At 46.6% G+C, this 1,034-nt stretch overlaps 1 protein-coding gene across 1 annotated transcript in view; it reads right to left on the bottom strand.

The window, feature by feature from the left end:
- UHRF1 (ubiquitin-like with PHD and ring finger domains 1) overlaps positions 1-1,034 on the bottom strand; it is a 79,418-nt gene that overhangs the window by 28,012 nt on the left and 50,372 nt on the right. The window lies entirely within an intron of this gene.

Raw genomic sequence — 1,034 nt, 5'->3', positions numbered from 1 at the left:
AAAAAAAAAAAAAAAAAAAAATGAGCCAGGTGCAGTGGTGCATGTCTGTAATCCCAGCTACTCGGGAGGCTAAGACAGGAGAATCGCTTGATCCTGGGAGGCGGAAGTTACAGTGAGCCGAGATCGCACCACTGCACTCCACCACGGGTGATACAGCGAGACTTTGTCTCACCCAAAAAAAAAAATAGCCAGGCATGGTGGTGCACACCTGTGGTCCCAGCTACTTGGGAGGCTGAGGTGGGAGGATTGCTTGAGCCCAGGAGGTTGGGGCTACAGTGAACTGAAAGTTTGCCACTGCACTCCAGCCTGGGCAACAGAGCAAGACCTTATCTCAAAAAAAAAAAAAAAAAACTGACCAAAACAAAACTGTCTCATGCCAGGTGCGGTGGCTCACGCCTATAGGCCCAGCACTTTGAGAGGCCGAGGCGGGTAGATCACCTGAGATCAGGATCGCTTGAACCCGGGAGCCAGAAGTTGCAGTTAGCTGAGATCTCGCCACTGCCCTCACAGAATGAGATCTTGTCTCAAAACAAACAAGCAAACCCGTCTTATTCTTGCTGTACAAATAAATGAGCAAGGAGGGAAAGGTCTAAGATCCTAAAAAATAATAAAATTGGCAAAGACTGACAAAAATAAAGAGAAAACACAAATTCTCAAAACCAAGAATAAAACAGGGATCTCACTAGATCCTTCAGGCATCAGAGAATAAAGAAATAATACAAATGACTTTATGCTCAGAGAAATGTGCTAATTCCCCAAAACCCAGAAAGTACTTAAGCTCAAACAGGCTGAAACAGATAGTCCAGATAGTCACATAACCATAGAAGAAATTCAATTCATAAAAGTTCCCCCAAAAGACATCTCCAGATTGCCAGGCGCGGTGGCTCACGCCTGTAATCCCAGCACTTTGGGAGGCCGAGGCGGGCGGATCACAAGGTCAGGAGATCGAGACCACGGTGAAACCCCGTTTCTACTAAAAAAAAAAATACAAAAAATTAGCCGGGCGCGGTGGCGGGCGCCTGTAGTCCCAGCTA

The sequence above is a fragment of the Mandrillus leucophaeus genome, unplaced genomic scaffold (assembly GCF_000951045.1).
Source record: "Mandrillus leucophaeus isolate KB7577 unplaced genomic scaffold, Mleu.le_1.0 Scaffold8, whole genome shotgun sequence".
In the NCBI taxonomy this organism is placed as follows: Eukaryota; Metazoa; Chordata; class Mammalia; order Primates; family Cercopithecidae; genus Mandrillus; species Mandrillus leucophaeus.
The sequence above is the reverse complement of the archived record's forward strand: the minus strand, read 5'-3'. Positions and strand labels throughout refer to the sequence as shown.